The following is a 22,371-nucleotide window of genomic DNA, read 5'->3' as shown; positions in this document are numbered from 1 at the left end:
CTTGTACCCTCTTTATGTTTCCAGTGTGGGTAATCATGTTGTTGCCATAACCGAGCTGCCAAAGTAGTACGGGTTACCAATGCCAAGTCAATATGTAAATTTATCTATGAGGATATTTGTTGCCGGTTTGGTGTACCCTTGGAGCTGGTTTCTGATAGAGGACTTGGTTTTAGAAGTGAATTGATGGACATGTTGTGTGATAAGCTAAAAATCAAACACATGTATGCTAGTCCGTATTATCCACAATGCAATGCTATGAATGAATATTTTAGTTGGGAAGTGACAAAGGTAATTGGCAAAATGATGAAAACGCACGAGAAAAGTTGGGATGTGGCTTTGCCTTGGGCTTTATGGGCATATAGGGTTGCAATAAAAGAAGGAATGCAGTACTCACCATTTCATTTAGTGTTTGATAAAGAAGCATTACTACCACTAGAGGTGGAAATTCCAGCGCTTCAAATGTTGATGAAGTTAACTGAGAAGTCAAATGTTGCTTATGAAAATAGATTGTTGGATATGCAGGAAGCGCAATTGGATAGGTTAAAAGCTATAGAGCATTATGCATTACCTCAAGAGAGGAATCAATGAAGAGCAAATCAAAAGTTCAAAGATAAGGAAATCAGAGAAGGAGATTTAGTTCTACGGTATGATAGCAAGCTAGATTTTACTTTCAAGACAAGATTTATGATGAAATGGGAGGGGTCATTTCAGGTGAAGAAAAAGTTTACCCATGGTTCATATTAACTAGAAGATTTGGATGGAGCCATGCACAAAAATAGGGTAAATGGTTTACGGTTGAAGAAGTACAATGTTAGGATAATGGAAGTAAGCTTGTGGGGGCCTACAGCAATGAAGAATGTCAAGGTGGAGAATCTCGTGGACAAAGACGTCTCATACGAATTACAACTGATCGACGAGTGATGTGATTTTTTTTCTTCCTTTCCTTTGGAGATAGTCAATTCTGAGCACTCGCACCTATGCATGGGGAAGTAAGAAAGGATCATCTGCTATTTTGTTGGCCTGCCCGTGCTTGAAAAAAACAGAATACTCTTGGAGAATGATGGGTTCAGAGGAGGCAACTAGGAGGAGTGGGTAGAGTGTGAAGAGAGTCTCCTGCAAGAATGATCGAGAGGAAAGAGACGTGATGATGTGATTGCGCAGAGAAGACTTCATCCATGTTTCATATCAACGAAGATGATCACATGTAGATTGAAGACAAGCAATGATTGTTGATCTTGTTTGAGGAGTAAAACAGTTTCCTAGGATTTTATCCACGCATGAAGATAGTTGAGGGAAATGCTTATTGGTGTACACAAGATGAAGGTGACTGAACGTTTCTGTCGATCATGAAGAGAAGGGACCATTGTGGAGCTAAAAGGTGTTTTCTGAAATGAGGAAGTTGTTTGCTAAAGCTTGTGCTATCTTTAATTGTGCTACTGAATCGTCAGTAAATTATTGAGCATTTTGGTGGAAACATTGAGGAAGTCCAGCGTTGAGGGTGTCTCATTGGAGTTTCATTGGGTCTGCTCATGACAAGGCTTCTTGGTGCATGGTGTGGTTGATTCTATCAAGCCATCTCTGCCAATCCCTGCAATCTGACATGCATAGTTGTTCCCAAGGTGAACAACTCCATGAGTACCTGTGTAAGAAGTAAACCACTCCTTATGAGGAGTAACATGAAAAGAAGCACCTGAATCCAAGAGCCAGGTGTGCATGTCATGGCCATCAATAACCAGCAGAAGAACATAATACCTCATGTCTGTCACTGTCACTGTCCTCTGCTGCAACATTCACTGCATCCAAGTCATCTACCTTGGCCTTGCCTTTGCCTTTGCTTCCACTGCCTGCATCCTTTGCTTCAGCCTTCTTGGCTTTCTGATCCCGTATAAACTTGAAGCACTTAGACTTCACATGTCCCTTCTTGCCACAATAAAAGCATTCAATATCCTTTTTACCACGGGACTGACTGTGGGATTTGGACTTACTAGCAGATCTCCCCTTCTGCTGAGTCCTGCCTCTTTCCTGTACCTGCAAAGCATTTGAAAACTTGCTGCCCGCATTATTTTTACTCCGGCCCATCGAGACAAATAATCAACTACAATAAGTATATAACAATTCCCTCTAGCAATCATGGGCAAAGGCCTAATGGCATCAATTTCCCATTTATCAAAAATGTTATATGCAATTATAATGTTTCTAAGTTCTGGATGAAAAACCCTCTTCCCCATCTGATGACACTAAAAACAAGACTTACACCAATGACAGATGTCTCTCTACAAAGAAGGCATATCCTTTTGTCAAAATTTTTATTAACATTATTTTGAAGGCAAAATGTCTCCCACAAATACCTTCATGGTTGGCCTCTAGTATGTGCAAAATCTCCTCATGCCAAGGTATCCTCTTGAGAATTAAATCAGCCCCTTTCATAAACAAGACATCATCTATCAAACAATAAGGTTGGCATGATTTCAAAAACCTATATATTTTCTGCTTCAGAACTTCATCTGGAACTCTGTCAGTCATAAAAAAATACTCTTCTTTAACCAAGAAGTCTTTTCCTTTGTAAAGTGGCTCTAGCACTTTGATTGCATTCACATGTTTCTCTTCTAATCCTTGGGCAACATCATGAGTCTTCGCATTCTGACTCCTCATCACATGTTGCAATGTCCAAGCATCAAGTTGACCCAACAATCTTTTTATAATATTCATTCATTTCTCAAGATGTAAATGTTTTGTCTTCCAAACACCTAAGATTTGCTTGACAATTAATAAAGCATTACCTTTGATTACTAATCTCTTAATGCCCAAGCTAATACAGGTCCTTAGTCCTTCATACAAAGCTGAGTACTTTGCTTCATTGTTGCTGCCCACCCTTAGCTGAATACTTCTTTTTTGAATTTGCTTACCCCCAGGGTCATAGATAACAATGCCGCCTATTGCTTGATTTATACTCTTCCAGAAAGAACCATCAAAAAATAAAACATGAGAATCTTGCAGTATCTCTTCCTCCCTAGCTGTATGTTCTTCAATCTCCTTTACTAAAATTGGACCATCTTTATATGTAAGCAAATCAGCTAGTGATGCCCTGGTAGAGTCCTCAATAAAGAAGGTAAATGAATGCTCCTGTAATTCAGTTACCCATTTAACCATGCATCTAGAAAGATTAGTATTATTCAATAACTGTGGAAGCAAAGTGCAACTAGTAAGCACTATAAAAGGCTGAGGCAAAAGTTAAGATGCTTACTCTCTCCAACTTATGACCTTTCACTACTTCACACTCATCCAACTTAATGACAAACACTAATTTTCCATTGCAATCTAAAGAGACAATAAACAGCCATCAATTCTATGTATAAATATGAAAATCAACAAGATTTCTTGTGAAAACACATTATCAAATATGTTGCACACCTCCTACTTTCATTCTATAGAAGTTGACGATGACATTTTGAACCTTTCGCACATCTAAGAAAACATTATTGTACTCTATGTATTGAAATATATTGGCATGTTTATTCTTATACTTTTTTTGTCATCCTATGCTCTTTGGAAGTGGAGCTCTGCATATCTCCATTGTATCCATTATATGAATAAGACCCCCCAACAAGTCTTGCACATCAGAATTTGAGCTTTTCCTTGATTCTTTAACATGATATAGTCTCGGTAACAATGGATTCTTTAAACCACGAGTACGAAGTGCATTTAGAAAGACACTATACATTGCCATGTATCCTTGCTTGTTAATGTCCAATGTGTCACAAGCTTGCACTACCTCGAAAGGATCGACTATGGACTTCAAATCGTGTTGAAATGTGCAATGTCCAATTGTTGGGATATTGTATTGGTACCCTAGAGGGGTATCATTGTGGGAATTATGGTAGCCACACAAGAGGATGTGGACTACATGAATGGATGTGGGACATTGGTCACACAAGCTGGATGTGGATCAGAGGATGCCACATAGTAGGCTTATGCCTTGAGACTCTCTATATAAGAGGTCTATTATTGTATTGTTCATAAAGCATTGGAATACATTGTTGAGTGTTGCTTATTTGGTGTATCTCTCTCATGGATTATTTAGTTTGGTTTGATCCTCCGTAGCATTGCACTAATCTTGCATTGCCCTAGGCTTAGTGGTGGTCTCATTCAATTTCTTATCATGGTATCAGAGCTAGTAGTCCACAAGCTTAGGTAGATTAGTGTGTTTTCTTTCATATCTTTTGTATAGAAAAAAAAATGGCAACACTCTTTATCATTTGATTAGGGAGAGATTATGTTTTGGGGCTACCCATGGAAGAGGTGGTATCAAAGAATTGCTGCTGCAGAAAAAAATTCCCTAGTTGCTAATCAAAGATGAGGCTGCAAGGAAGGAACTATTGCTGAGGAAAGATACTCCTGCTACAAAGGAGCTGTGTGTGCAAATGATACTTATGTAAGTTACTTCTCAAGAAAGCCAAAGACTTGTTGCTACTAAAGATGCTGGTTCAAAGAATGCAAGAAATTACTGCATAGAAAAGATCAATCATGGTTGGTGAGTTTTTGTGACTTCTCTTTGAATTCTTCATAGAAGCAGTAGAGTTTTCTATGCAATCAAAAGCATTCAAGCTCTACTTGAGGAGGGTAGCTATGACAGATAGAGGAGCAGTAGGAGGGGATCGAGGAGGCTTTAGGAGAGGCTTTGGATGCTCGCGAGGAGATCGGGGAGGTCGAAGAGACCGTGAAGGACCTTGTCGTGGAGCTCATCGTGACGAGGAGGAGAAATGGGTACTTGTCACCAAGCTCGGTCGCCTCGTCAAAGATGGCAAAATCCGATCCCTAGAATAGATCTATCTCTTCTCCTTGCCCATCAAGGAACACCAGATCATCGAATTCTTCCTTGGATCCATTGTCAAGAATAAGGAGATGAAGATCCAGTTTTTTCCACATGTTTTAGGGTGGAAACCCTACTTTGTGAGGCCACCTTAGCTGCTTATTTTTTGTGGTCATAGATTCACTCCTTATCTCTTTCTCTTATATGCCATGAAAAATCCTTACGCCTTGATGTATCACACAGTTGATTAATCACCACTCTTCTTAGCTCTGAAATAGAGGATAGATATCTGCATAGGGTATGCCACAAAAAGGTTTATGGGGCTACCACTTGTTTGTGGATGTCTTGTTCTTTCCTTGAGAGCATGAAAAGAGATGTAATTTTCTCTCACCCATGTTTATGAGGATCCCTCTACCCGAGCCCACGGGTGCTCAAAAAGATATTTAATTGTGGTGTGCAAGAGTAGTGTACATTGATGATGCACTACTTGGGTTGGTTCCTTCTCCCTGACACATGGGGTGTCTAAAAAGCACTTGGGTGTCCCGCCCGCACAGCATGGTGTGCAAAGTGGATGTTAGGTGTCTAGATTGGTAGACACGCACACATATTTGTTGAACACTCCAATTTGTCATTGAGGAGGAGTGTTAAGAGAGTGAGTTTGGCAATGCCAAATCATTAGGGGTGAGAGGTGAGATGATCACATATGATTGTACATTGAGGAGGGGTGTTGAAATGTGCAATGTCCAATTGTTGGGATATTGTATTGGTACCCTAGAGGGGTATCATTGTGGGAATTATGGTAGCCACACAAGAGGATGTGGACTACATGAATGGATGTGGGACATTGGTCACACAAGTTGGATGTGGATCAGAGGATGCCACATAGTAGGCTTATGCCTTGAGACTCTCTATATAAGAGGTCTATTATTGTATTGTTCATAAAGCATTGGAATACATTGTTGAGTGTTGCTTATTTGGTGTATCTCTCTCATGGATTATTTAGTTTGGTTTGATCCTCCATAGCATTGCACTAATCTTGCATTGCCCTAGGCTTAGTGGCGATCTCATTCAGTTTCTTATCAAATCGTTGATCACCTCTTGCAAAACAGCAAGACGTAATGCATGCCACCTTGGATCCCTTAAGATTGAAATGAAGTCTCTTTTCTTAATGATATGTTTGATCACAATAAGTTTTTTATATGCGTTCTTTCCAACAACATCTCCAATAAACTTCCAACAATTTACATGAACATCCATCAAGTCCTAGAAAATATTGCAAAATGAATTTACAAAGAAAAGCACCAATTAAAAACACCAAACTTATTAGGTGTATTGTTAGAGTTAGCTCAAATGTCCACCTCTCATGTAACCCACCAATAGTCCGTGTATCCAATGTTGTAAGGCCCCCATATGAGGAGAAGCCATGATGGGTATCGGATGCTGAGAGGGATCCCCAGTTTAGACATTAGAAGGTGTAGAGTAGACCAGATGGTTATGAGATGGCTTAGGAGCCAAGCGTAGATACCCGTTCGTGAAGGGGGGGTTCGGGGGGGCGATAGCCCCCTGGATAGTAGGGGGTCTGAGGGGTGCGCCCCCCCGGTGCAGGTCTGGGGGCAAAGCCCCCAGCGGCAGGGTCCTTCATCTACCCGCCGGCATGTTTTCTGAAGGGTGAGCTGGTCTTCCAGGCTGACTGCCTATTACAAGGCCGACTGTCAACCGACACGCACTATATAATAGTGGGCACCCCCTGTCCAGTATCATCAGATCACCAGTTCTTCACACTTATAGTCCTCCATCCAGCATCTGTCTATATCGCCATCGAAGCTCTGTCTGTAGAGCACACGGGTGGACAACCAGCCATCAGTTGTATCAGCAGTTTGGTATATTAGAATTTTTGTATTCTCTCCAGCTTTCCATCGTGCACTTGCGTTTTGTTGTTATCTTCCACTGCGTACTATTTTCTTACATGTATACCGTGTGGCTTATACTCTACATTTCCTCGCACCACCAGCAACCACCAAGCTCTCCATTGGTTGGAGAGCCCTATGCCTATATTTGAAACCAAGAGATGTTTCTTTCATATTGTTAAGCTTTGTATTCAATGCTTCAATCTATTGTTGAAATAATTCTCTTTCTTTTAGCAAATCACTCTTCTCTTTTTCCAGAGTTTAAAGCAAAAGTTCTACCTTCTCCAAGGCCTAATTAGTCCTAATGCACTTCCTTAATCAATTCCTTATGAGGCCCTTTTTTACTCCAAAATTTTCCTAATAGAACAATGCTTGGTCCAATTCTTCTAAAATTTTCCCACGATGATCCGAATTAGAAATAGATCTAGAAAATACCTCTGATTCAATGGAAAGTGCATATTTGCTTCATTTTTTTGTCAAGATAAGATTGGCTTGACAATGCACTTGAAACAAATTCAAAAAATAGCCATGAATCATGAATTAGGTTGAAAATACTCGTTCAAAGAACCCCTTCGATTGGCACTTAGTAACACCCATATCATTTTCATCACTTGGATTATCCTTGCCAAATCATTATCCATGTGTCAAAAGAGAACATTCAACATTGAAAAATAGGATCATAAAAATATTATTGATTGGTAAACTGTTCAAATTCTTCTAGCTTTCAAAATTATTTTTACTTAGCCAGTCATCACCCAAACTATTGAAATTTGGACCATTGAAAAATCATAATTGGATTATGGATTTGGATTACCTTTAATGTCCTCCATTCAACAGCCATATAATTGTGTCCCTAGTCATTAGTTCTATGATGACGAGGGGATGAGTCACTACAGGAGGTTCTATCGCATTTTTCATTTTTCCTACAAATGGGTTAACCACCTCCTGGGAATCTGAAAATCCCAACCCATCATGTTAGACAATCCTTAATACAATCCAGTGGCCATTGATGGTGTAAGTGTTTGCCCTTCCACTGACATGGAATTGAGGGCTACGGAGACTCTTACCTCATGAGGATTGTCCATATTGCTCTAGACTCATGGAGTTGTCGATGCTCTAGTAGTCTTGGCCCTAGAACAGAAGAACTTACAATGGGAGCTCCCAACCTTAAGGATGTAAAAATCAGCAGTTAACTAGACAATCCATTATTTGAATCATTTTCTTTAGGATCAAGATTAGCCCCTAATACCCATATGTACCTCAGTTGCATGTAATATTTCAAGTGTATTTTAAGTGCTACTCTATTACCCTATAGGTAGTTTTACTGCTCTCATAATTGTTTGGTTCTTGACTGGACCTGCTCAAGATCCTCATGAGGATCCTAAAATTAGTTTTTTGAGGGCTTCTAGCCAAACTAATCTGGGTGAAAATTCATTTGCTTGGAAGCGCCTTTTAGGATCCGCGAGATAATCCTAAGATGAACCTTGTGATGATTTTATGTGATGGTTCCGATTCAAAGTAGTATTCTATTGACTATGAGAATAAATTCAAGCACTGGTTGACCACCCTCATGACCCACTCGAGGATCTTGGAGGGGACTTGTTTGATGAAATTTTGCAATTTTAGTATTAAGGCAATAATGAGGAGCACTTTTGGGTCACTTGGGTTTCTCTGGTATCAGTTTGCATTGGATTCATGATCTTTGTGAGGATCCTAGAAATGATCCAAACCGATACTGAATTGGAATGGTCATTGGGTTTGTTGTTGTATGCGGGTGATGTTTTGACTCTCAGTGAAAGATCCTTGAAATTTGTTTTCAACCCAATTAGTTGGTTCCTTAATCACTTTCAGGTGTAAAGGAGCGAGGGCACAAACCTAAAATTCATCAAAATGGTGCTATAACATTATGTTAGGATCCGTGCAAGGACCTTGAGATGAGCTTTAGAAGTGATAAAAAAAGTCTCAACATTGTTAAGAGGTAGAAAAGATACAAAATGGGTAGTTTGGTGCAAGGTCATGATCCACATGAGCATCTTGACTTGGCCTAATGCTTAACTGAAAAGAGTACAAAGATGAAAAAATGCCTTAGGAAATCCACAATTGAAACTTGGTGACAATTCAGATACAATCAAAAGCTATCAGAATATCTTGAATTCTAGACTATTTTTTACTAATGTCAGAGAGGTAGGTGGATGCCAGGATGGAACAAGTTATAGGTCATTGTGTTAGCTTGTATGTGAACATAGGTGTAAGGTTGTACATGAACATAGGATCCACACCATGATCTTCAAGGTCTTTCCAAAGATCTTGGCAAGATCTTTGTGACTCTTTCTTTGACAGACTTTCAACTCGAGAATCGACTAAAATTCAAATTTTCTTACAAATTTTAGGTGGGTCTCATTGAGGTGTACACTTTTCCTTTTTATTGCATCTGGATCCGAGTTGAGGTGCCGAGATTTGTAAGGATTTATGCGAGCATTTGATGCGATTATTTTTAGTCGATGTCATCGTTATGGGCACCGAATCAGTTCCGATGTGGAGATATTTGGTACGATGTTGTGTGGAGATATTTGGTACGATGTTGTCAGATGGGATGTGGGCTACATTTTTATTTTTACGGGATCTCGATCCGAGCCCATGTGGGACAATTATGATCCGATTTGGGATTGCACGGGGCATGCCATTGCGCCGCATTGGAGTGACAGAAGTTCGGTAGCATCCGTGGTCGACATATTGTTATGGGTACTCGTGACAGATTGGGGTAACCTCGACCCGATGCGGTGGCCACAAGTGTACGCATTGAGGCACAATTTTTGAGTGTCGAGAGAGATTCAAAAGATAGCAAAAAGTGTGGTGTTTTGTGTGGATAAGGGAGATTAGGGATTATCTTGGGGAAAATCCATCCCCCAATCCCCTCCCACCACTCACCACTTGGCAGAGGATGGGGGGAAGATGTCATTGGGGGAAGGGTCTTTGTTTCATTGGGGGAGGCAATTTTTCGACTTGGGGGCATCATTGTAGAGGGGGTTTTTGAAGCTTTTCATCCTCTCCAGTTCCATCTGTTGCTTCAGAAGCTTTTCCTTCACCTCCTTATGTAACTTCAATAGCTTCATATTTAGATCCTTCATCTTCTCCAAGTTCCCTTCTCCTTTTACCTTAGAAACAAGCTTCATCTTCAGCCCCACGATGAGTTTCATCTTTTGCTACAAGAAGCTTCACCTTCTTTGTCTTCCCATTGCCAACTCTTCTTCATGCTTTTGCTCTACTAGCCCAGTGTTGCACCTTCATTTTCATCTTCATCTTCTTCTCCTAAACCTGCCTATCGGAAAAGACTGTGCCTTCCTCTCTTTTCAACAACAACCCGTCTGATGGCTGTTGCATTCGGCTTCTTTCATGCATACTTGAAGGATCCCCTCTCGTGGAGGCACAAAACAAGAAGTTTTCAGCATCCATGGTGAGCAAGGTTTCTTAGACATACAGCAATCCCTCTTCTATGTCTCGACGCCTTAACTCAGATACGACTATTGAATTGGTGATAGAGATTCTTGCTGCATTCCACGTAATCCCTGCTTAGATGATTGCGAACATTGGAACTCAAGTACTCACCCCATTACTGCGAGCAACTCCTTTCATGTGTCAACCTTCAACTATGCCGATTCTCTTGAGGAGTACCGTGTTGTGGTGATAGAACTTCGATTGATAATAGGTTGTAATAATTGTTTGGAGCTCGTCTTGGGAGCTCTTGGTATGCCAGTGTAGCCGATTATGTCATGAGCACTTCCATCACCAATTCTGACATCAATTTCATTGCAGTTTTGACATCAATTTCATGTAGTTTTGGCATTAATCTCATCACAGTTTTAGCCATGTCCTCAAGCATTCGTTTCTTGCTTATCTGCGATGCTTGTCACTTAACAGCTCCATGAATCTATCCTCAACTCCGTCGGCAGTTCGTTTCGTCCGTCATCAACTCCATTGTCGTCCGTCACCTCATTCGTCAATTCCATCACCTACGTTTCCGTCAATTGCGTATGCTCATAGCTCCGTCATTTTGTGAGCTAAACTATCGACCAACTAGTCAACAGTCCTATCTACGACATCTCCAACATCTAACGCGCGTGATTCCATCGCGGCACCTCTTTCCGTCGTGCGTTCCGTCGATGGATGCAGTCCGTCGGTCCTTTCGCAAAGGTTAGTCTTTTTTTTTGCAAACCTTTGTCAAGACCTTTGTTAAGAGCCCACCAATTGGTAAATGACACGTGGTGGCCTGTGAGTTTGACATGTGGACCAACCGATGATCAACACGTGGCAAACAATGTGGAGCCATTGGCTCATTAAAACCAACATTTTCACAACACTCCAAAGTGCTTCACCAATTTGTCTTGCATATATTTTGGGAAATGGAAGGATTTTCCACTCATAGACACATTATTCACACCACTACGATAGCCATGTCAGTCGATTACACAAACTGCACCAAATGCACTTTCCCATCAACATCTTGACCTCATCCCCACTTCTAGAAGCCATCCTTGCCATTTCAATCAAAGATCGAAAAAATGACATAGCAAAAATTGGATGGATGTAATATGTATGCTTTTCGAGGAGGGTGGTGAATTGAAGAGGGGAGAGAGGCTGAGTGAGGTCTATAGCCCATAAAAAGAGGAGAAGGGCACGAAGACCCTAGTGAAGGCACCCTCCCACCCACATCAAGAGGAGAACAGCAAGTCGATGACCTACTACCTTAAAATCAATACGCAGATAACAAAGACGTGCATCAAGGTGGAATCTCGACCAACAAAGGAGAAACATAGGGCATACAAGAGACCCTGAAAAACACAGGTCTGCTCCCACCCAAGAGAGAAGATGTTGGGGATAAAAAATTTCCCACAAACAGCGGACATCAACTTCTACAACATCAGGCCCGAAATGTAGGGCGAATTTGTGATGACAAGCAAAGAAATGGATGAAAAGCCAACCGCATCAAAATAAATGTTTTGTGGTTGCATACTACATGCCACAAAAAAAGGAGGCGGCATCCTTGATCTTTATAATCAGAATGCATTCTACAATCGTGCTCATAGATTTACAATGCAAACACTATTCAAACCCCATACGAGGGTGAAAAAGAAATCCCTTCTTTTGTGCACGACTATACAAACATCCTTTCATCCGGGAGAGAAAGACAAAGCAGTCATTGAAGAAGCAATAGCGAATGCCAAATAGAAGGCAGATAATTGTTGTGATCCCGGTGATGAACATGCCAATGCTAATAATGAAGCTATCCCTACCCACAAAGGAGACGATGCAGTTTCTCTAAATCCCGTTCTCAATGCCAATGTCGAGGCCCATGCTGATGCTAATCAACCCTCACAAAGGAAACAATGAATGGGACAAAGATGATGAGCTTGAACAAGATGATAATCGTTCAACAACTCTTGCAAATAGCTATGATTTTTGCCTTGCATCCGTCGATGACATCAAGCAATGTGAAAATGTAGTAGATGGCACTGTTCCAAAGATGGGTAATTTAGAAGCAAAAAGAGGGGCGGAAGATCCTACAAGCAAACTAGATTACCATGGTATAGTCTACAGTTATGATTATCATGATGAAAATGGTTCTTTAACTATGCCTGTGATACTACATATGGAGGAGAAAGTTGGTAATACGCTTCCAATTCAGGCAATCCAACCACTTGCAAATGATACATGTTGTTGCCATGAAATAGACCGATTTAGAAATGATCAAGAACATGAACAAAATCTGGCTGCACCCAAGATCAAGGGAAATGTTGAAGATAGAGATCAAAATTCACAGCCTTATGAAGATCAACAAGAACATGATAAAACAAACGATGCAGCTAAAGACACAGATGTCACAATGGGTACAACCTTTCACTTGCTTTTACACATCTTGAGGGGGAATGTCCTAATACAAGCTTGTGGAAAGTATTTGCAAGTTCAAGTTCATGAGATGATAAACAATCTACTACACAAGGCTTAGTTCAAAATGAAATCAGAGTTACAAGTGTTCTTCCTCATGCAGTCTATCCTAGATTCTAGATAAACATTCTTTGTATCGCATATTTGTATATACATTATAGCATATAGAATAACTTTGCAAAGCATCACAAAAGGGGATGCATCTCTTATTTTTCTTTGCAAAAGAACAGTCAAGCATCCTCACTCTATTACTCATAAGACTTTTCGTCTTAAGGGGGAGTGTAGAAATGTAAGACTCAAAGTCATATTTACATATGCACTTAGCATGTGATGTGAAGAGGTGCAACTCCTCTAACCATTACGAGCTATCATCTATGTATTCAACTATTCTGATCAATACATATAACCAATTATACGTGACTCTAAATTCCAACATCCTTTTCTTGACCATTGCTTGGTTCTTCATCTTCAGGCTCTTTGCCTTTTTTGAGCAGTTTTGCTCTGTCTGGCTTGGTGTTGCACGGCTCTAAGGATTGATTTTTGTGTTGCAGATCTTGGCCGAGATTAGGAATTTGGGGCTCAAAGGATCGCATTTGGTGCATATCTTGGCCAAAATTAGGAGTTTGGGGCTCAGAGGATGCTACTACAGGCTTCACATCTTGGCCGAAAAATTTGCCACACTTAGAGGAGGGCCATTGTGTCATCTTGTTAGGCTGGTTGCATATCATTGTCGCTTTTGAGAATTTGGTAGAGGGGTAGGCATCTAAATAGTGAGCACACACAGGCACACCAGGAAGGGTGGCTTGATACCATGTTGGAATCAAGAATACACACAGAGAGAGTTCATGTAGAAGCCATAATCGGAATACACTTATTGAATGAAGTAGTTACAACTATGTAGTACAACTTGTGACTATTACGAATGGCTATAGCTCTTCGTATTTGATTGTTTGTTTGTCTCTTTAGACTTTAGTGTCTTATTTCCAATAAGGGATGCAATGGAACTAAATGCTACTTTCAGTCAAAATGAGTCTATTGTCCTCAGTGGTTAATTTAAGGGAAAACATCATAATCTTTCCAAGTGTAGTATCTTGGAGCAAAGGATACGGTTATAACTACATGATTCAAGGTTCTAGTTTGTATTCTTTGGACTCTTTGGAAAATGAGTTATGTAAGAAAGCACAACAAAAATTGTAAGCTCAAACAATACGCATCTCTTCTAGAAGGTTATCAAACATTGTGGATTCTACAGGGCATCAATTTACAAGAGGAATCATGAGAAATTCTGTCGATCAGTCCTTCGAATCTGCAAATAACTCCTCCATCTCCTAGGTCAATCAGACGTACTTCTCCTTTCCATAGGCTTTGCAAATATTAGCAAAACAAGAACATTGCAACTTATATTTCTTCCCCATCTATCTCTACATGGGTTCTAGGGCAATGTGGCACGCCTCTTGAGTCTCATGTTGGATATTGTGCATAAAATTTGGAAACGCCTCAGCCAACACGACATCCATAAGGGTATTTGGAAGTTTTAAGGGATCCTATCAATGTTAAAGGGTTGTGCCACACAATTTAAAGCCCTTTGTGCATGGATAAAGATGCACCACTAGCCTATAGATGGAAATCACAGTAACGCTTCTTTGTGCATTAGTTAGAGGGACGGACTCAAAAATGGAAACATAACATTTCTGGAAAAGATTAGAAAGTTGTTCAGTCAATGGCTTCGAATTCCCAATGTGAAATTTCCACCCTCTGTGTTTCCTCCCCCACCTTCAGAAAGATCAATCAATAGTTCCTACCGTGTGCCCATTTGAGCATGTAAATCCAACAATGTGCTTGGGGTACACGTGAAATAATAATCGGAGGCTAATCTAAACTCAAGATGACGAACCAGCCTAGCAAGAATGACGTAAGTGATGATGGTACTCTGTCGCATTGAGTTCTATCTATAATTTAAATTTTTAGAACTATTCGTAGTGTCTTTTAACACAGGTAGTTTTTCCAACGGTGCAGGAGGTCTGTGGTGCTCTTGGATGCATATAAGAGATGGGAGTGTCACCTCTTGAGCAACCCGACTCCGGAACTTTTAAAAGTTAAAATGACATTGTTATTGCACTCAAACAAATCAAGTTCCAGCCATATTTCTAAACTCCAGGGAGATAAAAGTTACAAAATCCTCAAGTGCAGCCCATGGGTTCCAAACTAATTCTAATTACGTACGCCCACCCTGGCCTGCAGGAGCAGGAGCCGGGGCTGGTGGCAAGGGCGGGGGGTGAGTGCAACGCTCCTGGCACGATCGAATATTTCGCTTCATAAAGTGAGGAAGTGCGTCCCCATTGTAGTACTTCTTCCAGTGGTGCGAGCCATGATCCGTGACAGTGCACTTAGACCCAACTGGCAAACCACAAACATCAAGCTTGAATTGAGCGTGCTGTTGTTCGATTGAAAGGCCAACGTATGTGAAACCTTCGGCTTGCATGAGGTCCTTTAAATTTTCAAGAGCTCGAGCCATGGTTTGTAAGGAAAAACGAAGGTCAAGATAAGAAATACAAGACAAGTTGCCATACTCAACTTTTAACAATTCAAGCTATTCAGATTGATATAATACAAACAAAGATGGATCAGAGCGGTGTTCAAACGGCCAAAAACAAAGATGCAGGGTGATGCAATGCCTTCCTGCTGCAAAATGTTAGGAGAGACGTAGAGATGGTGGTTGAAGAGAGGAGTGCACCAGTAGCGATGAAGATCAGAGCCTTGGTGGAGGAGAGAAGTGACTGGCATGCACGCTGGCCACAGGAGGATGAGGAGGCCGCTATTACAAGTTCACATAATCTACTACTCGTACTTACCACACAAAAGAGATGGAAGCCCGTAGACACACTTACCTACCTACACCTTTTTGACCATCGCGTGGACACATCAAACCAGTGTGGCACAGCTTGTGCAAGCCTGCGGGAAAGACGATCTCGTCTAATGGGATCAATGCATATTTTAAGTGGAAAACACATTGACGATGTCGACGGTGGAAAGCATTTCGCTACTATTGTGAGTATGCTTATGCATGCCACACCACAGCTACTGTATCAAGAGAAGGGGAGCGTTCGTGGCTTTCCTTGCAGTTTTGCTTGCGTGGACGAGTGTTCAAGTGGTGGTGTATTGGCAAAGTGATGACCAGAAGAGGACAAGGGCAAGAAAATTCTGAGAGATGTGAGATTGATGGAGGTCGTGAACAAACTTGGAACAGAAAATTAGACTCAAGAAGAGTCGACACTCCACTTGATCACCACACTTTAGAATCGATTAATTTTGCAAAAGAGCTCTGTTAATCCATAACTTTGGGAATGTACGTTGAAGTATTGATTCTCCTCCATAATTACGCGTGTGCTTATCACTGCTCTCTGAGCTGAACTCAACTACTGTGTTACCGTGTTGCATTTCTTGTGTTATCATGAGTCGCGGAGAACGGTTGTAGCACTAGGCCCATATGCTATCCATGAGTCATGACTTTAAAAATGGCGATGTCGCCTTATGAACATCATAAATGGGTCGCTACATTGTGGCTATTGATGGATATGCTATCTCATCTCATGTACTACCTCATTTCACACGTTGGCAAGTTATGTCTTGATTGTTGCCTCTCTCAAACCGAGGGTTTAGATCTTATCTTTCACCCCCTCCATGTGTTGCTCGCTCCAAGAAACAAGGGACAGCGGGTAAAACCATTACAAATCCATGAATCGATCTTCTTCTCCATTACTAGTCTCCGTTCATGAACATTCATAGAAAAGCTTGCATTTCTTTTATTTTTACAACTTTGCTTAATGCCTCTTCTAAGGTTCATGTCCTAAGCTTGTGTGTGAAGGCACTTTAGCCTCTAGGCATGGAAATATGGCCTTCTTGTGGTGGTTTTCAGGCTCTTGTTGGCATGGTAATGCACCCCATCTGGTGCTGGTTGGAATATAGAATTGGTGCACAGTTTTAAGTGTTTAGCCTCTTTTAGTCTTGGATCTGTGCCCCGGGTTTGTCATGTATGGGAGGTTGAATCATGTTTTGTTTTTTTTACGGAATACTCATTTGCTTTGGTAATTGTCACGAAAAGGACGTGAAAGCATGCTTACTATGGATCTCTATGCTGTGGTTATGCTGAAATTTTTGACATGAATGGATGACTACTTTGATATGCAATTGAGAGCTCGTATTTCTTTGGATGGATACAATGTGCACTTGCTTGGTAATCATGTTATGAAAGGTTTCCGAGATTTATGTATGTATGCATGTGAACTCTTTTCATCACTAAACTAATCACCATGACTCTACATGTGGTTAGAAGCACCTAAGTCAACAAACCATACATTTTTGTAATCTACAACATTTTTTGTCATGTTCACCATGTGCTGCATAACAAAAAGGCACTCATTTCTATCATCACCATGCCTACTGGATGATGCATAGTTGCTTTGATGCAACTTTTCATTTTTGATATCATTCTGCTTTTTATAACAGGTTTTCTCTTTATGTCCAAGCTTCCCACAATAATAGCACTCTATATTGCTATCTACTTGTTAACTCCTTTGCCATGAACTACATCCTCTTTGGCTCCCCCGGCCTCTAGACTTACCACGTCCTCCTCCAAAGAACTAGCTCTTCTATTATTGCTATTGGTTTTGATTTCGTGAATGGCCACCAAAACAGCCTCTTCCTCTACCTCTACCTTTATTCTGATTTGAGTAGAATGCAGACTCTTCAGAACTTCCTATGGCTGAACCTCCATTCCTTTGCTCTTCACTCAACAAGAGAGCAACAAGTTTCTAAAAATCAAGAAACGTCTTGCAGACTCCAATGGATGTCCAAGATTGTGCATTTTCTTTCCCAAGACCATTCAAGGTCACAGACACTAAGTCCTCATCATCAATAGGTGCTCCAATTGAGCCAAGAGAATCTGCAAGGCCTTTAACCTTCATGGAATACTCATTTATGTCAGCTTATTCCTCTACACATTATGCAACTCCTATTTGAGCTGCATCTTTTACACAATGGTATTGGTGCTATACATGTTCATTTATGCATCCCATGCCTCCTTCGGCATCTCTGCATCCTATATATAAACAATCATGGAGTTTGAAACATTCAAAGACAACCACTACATGACCATCCTGGACTTTTCATGCCACTATTTAAATTTCTTCAAATATGCAACAATAGGAGCAGCACCCAAAATTGGTTGTTTCTCATCATTCATCAAATATGTAGCAGTAGGAGTAGCACCCAAAATTGGTTGTTTCTCATCACCATTGATGAATGGCCATACTCCCTTTCCCATAAGGAAGTCTCTCATCTTGAACTTCCATTCTTGGAAGTTGTCTTCTCAAGCTTCTCTAACAATAGTGGACATATTCTCAGATATTTTGCAAAGTGAAAATTTATGATTGCAATCTTGAAGAATAGAGTTCTGCCTCACAAGGGCAAACAACAACAATTCTACATCACCAAAAATTCTACCTAACAAGACTAGTGGTAAGCAACCATGAGTCACACCAAGTGAGAAGAATACATAGATACAACAACCCAAAATTGGCCTATGTTTCTCAGAATCGCTTTAATGGGACACACAACAACCTTTATGTTGCAACTTCGCTCAATGGCAAAAAATGGGCATACACAATCAAAAATGGCCACTTCTTCGAGTGCCTACTGAAACTTCGCGATGCCAAATGCAGGCCGAAATTGTCTTAGAATGGAATTTTTTGCGACAATATAAACTACAAAGCAATTTAAATTTTCCATATAATGCTTTCGTGCTTCACAATGAAGTGTGCCTCAATCTGAGGCTGTGCACTTTGCACTCATGATGATGTACCTACACCAGTATGCTCCCAAAAGCTTGGAAGAAAGGAGATGCCGATCCTCTTACCAAGGTTTCACGATCTCTGCTTGCCTCTTCTTGCTGCTTGAGCTCCTCACCAATGAACCAAGCTTTGATACCATGTAAAGAAGTAGGGAGAGAGAGGGAGGAGACTCGACTAAAATTTTGTTCCAACTCACAAAAGAGAGAGGACATAAGGTTGGAGGCTGAAGCCTATCTTCACTTTAGCGCACGACAACAATACAATGAGAGATGGGTATTCACTATATGTATAACCCTAGAATACATAGTTTATATGTGAAGCCAATCCAAACATCTAACTATGCCACAAGTGCACCCAAGAAAAGATAGTGACATAAATGAGTCACCTAGGAAAGACATCAGGGGTGGAGCTTGATATCTCAACACACTTGAATTAAGCTAACTTAAAAGGTTAATGGAATTCCCATGATGAATTTGTTGGCTAAGTTCATGACATAGATGGACATGGCACATATCATGTAATCGTTTTGATTTTGACACAATTTTATTTCATTGGTTTAGCAAAAAATATAATGTGTCTTTTCAATGCATGTTACCTCTACTGAGCAAGGATGAACATAAAAATATAAATAAAGTCTAACATCACATTGTACTGAAATAATAGTTGTGTGAAGATAGCTATTGCTCTCATCAATTAGATTTTTCCATAAATGCTTATTTTTCTTATGTGATTAGACATATTATCTTTTCATGGAAGATAACTTAAGTAAGAGCCTCTCACAATGAGTCCCTTTTGCAAGTTAAGGCTTCTTGAAGTAAACAGCCACTATGGAATAAAAAGTATTTTTCTCAAGTTCCATGTAATCTCTTAGGTCCATTTTTTTGAACACCCCTACCTCAGATTCTCAACTATTCAATGCTTTCTAAGCCCATGGAACAATGTACAATATGAGAGAATATGTATTATGTTCCTTGCTGGCTAAGTGGCCATAATTGAAGGCTATGACTTTGATCCTCCTATTTGGTTTGTCTAGTTGCATGGGATGGTGCCCTTATTGTGACAATGAAACTAAGAGTTTCACTTTGTTATTTACGAAAAATAAGTCCTCTACTAAATGCATGTGTTCATATGGTGCACTCCAAGTGATTCCTCCTACACATACACCATCAAAGCATATTTTGTGATACATGTGAAGTGCATTGAAAGACCATTGGCTTGATACTACCAAAATTTTGGGTTGGCATGGTCAACAACTTTTGGGTTGGCAAATTTTTTGGGCTCCTCAATGTTGATGCATTCTCCATCTCTCTCTGTGTGTACTTGTGATATTAGACTTGAATAAAACAATTCTATGCTTTTGTTGAAGCAAAAAAGGCACTAGTGATTGAACTAAACATGGTACTCATTTATAAGTTAGTAGAATCAGCCCCTACAAGGTGAGTACAATTGCTTTTCAGTGCCAAATCCTATCAACCTCCAATACAATGATATCATATTTAGAAGGATATCAACTTGGAATCATTTGGATAGCAATCATGAGGCAGCCATATAATTGTGTCCCTATTCATTAGTTATATGATGACGAGGGGATGAGTTACTACATGAGGTTCCATCGCATTTGTCATTTTCCCTACAAATGGGTTAACCACCTCTTGGAAATCTGAAAATCCCAACCCATCATGTTAGAAAATCCTTAATACAATCCAGTGGCTATTGATGGTGTAGGTGTTTGCCCTTCCACTGACATGGGATTGAGGGCTACCGAGACTCTTATCTAATGAGGATTGTCCATATTGCTATCTGGACTCATGGAGTTGTCGATGCTCCAGTAGACGAAGAACTTACAATGGGAGCTCCCAACCTTAAGGATGCAAAAATTAGTAGTTATCTAGACAATCCATTATTTGAATCATTTTCTTTAGGATCAAGATCAGCCCCTAACACCCATCTGTACCTCAATTGCATGTAATATTCCAAGTGTATTTTAAGTGCTTTTCTATTACCCCATAGGTAGTTCTACTACTCTTGTAATTGTTTGGACCTGCTCAAGATCCTCATGAGGATCCTAAAATTAGTTTTTAAAGGGTTTCTACCCAAACTACTAATTTGGGTGAAAATTCCTTTGCTTGAAGGTGCCTTTCAGGATCCATGAGATAATCCTAAAATAAACCTTGTGATGATTTTATGTGATGGTTTCGATTCAAAGTAGTATTCTATTGACCATGAGAATAAATTCAGGCACTGGTTGACCACCATCATGATCCAGTCGAAGATCTTGGAGGGGACTTGTTTGATGAAATTTTGCAATTTTAGTGCTAAGGCAATAATTAGGGGCACTTTAGTAGATTATAATGCATAGTAAGCTACATGCCTTGGTTCCCGGCAACGACACCAAAAATGTTAAGTTGGGAATCAATTATCATTGGGGAACATGAGCAATGGGCTTGCAAAGAGGTCCCTTTGCATCAACTCTCTTGTTGAGAGTAACGACACCAATCAATAGTCAAGAGCATCAATCTTGCTCCTAGTTCTTACTCATCTAGACTTCCACGAGATGAGGTTGAATAGAGAGAAGAGGAGAAGAGAGAGGACCATAGCATGAGCATGGTGAATCATGAATAGATCATAGATGTGGCACATGTAGAAGGGAGTAGATAACAACAAGAGCACATCTACAAAGCAAGAGACATAGGTGAAGGGAAGCTTGATGCTCAATCTCCTTGCCTTGAGCTCGTGTTGCTTCCTCTCCCATGCATGAGTAATTCTACTATGGTATCAGAGCTGCAGCTAGCTTAAGATCCTGGAGGAAGGCAAATTGTGTGCATTGATAGAATTCCCTCTTCTGAACACTTGGGAATCAATGGGTCTTGTATCCACGTGATGGGCTTTGTGGTCTTGTAGTAGTAGACTACACTAGTTGCCGACTCGTATAGATGATAACACATTGGAGAGATCTGTTGCACGGAGTTAGGGCCATTGAAGAGCAAATCAAGGCCATGTCCCTATTAAAAAACTAGTGCTTCAGCATAAGGAGGCCTTGGATACTGGAAGGTTGTAGATTTTGCAAGTTTGGTCGAGGAAAGGTTAGCAAGATGATAGAAATAAAGGTCAAGATGGTTGTCAAACTGATGTTACTATTGTACAGTTGTCTTGAATGGTGAGAATCTATAGTTCATTCACACTAAAGGAAGGATCTTTCATGCTATAAGATCCACCTCAAGCCAATTTTGGATGTAGAGCTAGGGGTGGGGCTAGAAGATCGTAGGTCTCATCAGTTTTTGTTGCATCAGGGAATAACACAATATAATCCCTTAAACATCATTATCTTGTACAATAAAGTCTATGAGTGCCTCAACACAATGTACACTACCTATACAAATAACTATGATACCTTGCATGTAGCCTACCCAGAGGGCCAAACCATAGAAGAAGAACATGCCAAATGGGTAATTTTTGCAGCTCTCAAAACTCCTCTAGAAGATCTTGATAACCCTATCACCCACCCAATCAGGATAAACCCTAGTTCCCTTCAGACTTACTCCACCACCACATGCCACACTTCCCTCCTTAGCCAACCTTCAACTGCTGAACACACCCTTGCAACGGCCTCTACACCCAAATAGTAGGACAAGGGAAAAGGAAAAGAAGAGATGACCATCATCAAACAAACACATGACGTAGGGGATATCCATTATTTTGTATAGCAAATGCTCCAACCCCTTGTCATGAATTCTGAAGCTGCTCTTGCACCAAAACAATTTTTTCCTAAACTACTTGAGGACTTTCCTACAAAAGCAAATGAAGATGAAACTTCAACACTGCAACAAGCAGAACCACCTCCAAAAGAATGTATGAAAACTAT

The sequence above is a fragment of the Dipteris shenzhenensis genome, chromosome 2 (genome assembly GCF_047967505.1).
Source record: "Dipteris shenzhenensis isolate YYH24624 ecotype China chromosome 2, Dip_SZ_1.0, whole genome shotgun sequence".
NCBI lineage: Eukaryota > Viridiplantae > Streptophyta > Polypodiopsida > Gleicheniales > Dipteridaceae > Dipteris > Dipteris shenzhenensis.
The sequence above is the reverse complement of the archived record's forward strand: the minus strand, read 5'-3'. Positions refer to the sequence as shown.